At 39.6% G+C, this 536-nt stretch overlaps 1 protein-coding gene across 1 annotated transcript in view; it reads left to right on the forward strand.

Annotated features, from left to right (window-relative positions):
- PIM2 (Pim-2 proto-oncogene, serine/threonine kinase) overlaps positions 1-536 on the forward strand; it is a 9,286-nt gene that overhangs the window by 5,706 nt on the left and 3,044 nt on the right. The window lies entirely within an intron of this gene.

Consider the following 536-nt stretch of genomic DNA (forward strand, 5'->3'; position numbering starts at 1 on the left):
ACTCTTAGCGACCCCATGGACTGCAGCCTACCAGGCTCCTCTGTCCATGGATTTTCCAGGCAAGAGTACTGGAGTGGGGTGCCATTGCCTTCTCCGGATCCTAAGCTATAAAGTGCTTTTTATCTATTTAACAAACATTTATGAAGCACCTACTGTGTGTAAGGTGCTATTCTAGTTTCTTTGGAGATATCAATAGACAAAACAGATAAATTACTGCAAAGTAGTGTTCATCAGTTGCTTCTGCTGAAGGCTTTTGTTAAGAATCACTTTCATTTATTCTTCAAACATTTACTGAGGAAATTCCCTGGTGGTCCAATGATTGACAGTCAGCACTTCCACTGATACGGCTCAGATTCAGTCCCTGGTTGGGCAACTAGAATCCGACAAGCCACAGGGTGTGGCCAAAATAAAGAAAAATTTACTGAGCTCCTATTACATGCCAGATGTGCATAGACTTTGACTTTTAAAATTTTTTTGGCTTATTTTTAAATTAATTTTTATTGAAGTCAGTTGATTCACAGCATGTTAGTTTCTGG

This window comes from Bison bison, unplaced genomic scaffold (assembly GCF_000754665.1).
Source record: "Bison bison bison isolate TAMUID 2011002044 unplaced genomic scaffold, Bison_UMD1.0 scf7180017461887, whole genome shotgun sequence".
Taxonomy (NCBI): Eukaryota; Metazoa; Chordata; class Mammalia; order Artiodactyla; family Bovidae; genus Bison; species Bison bison.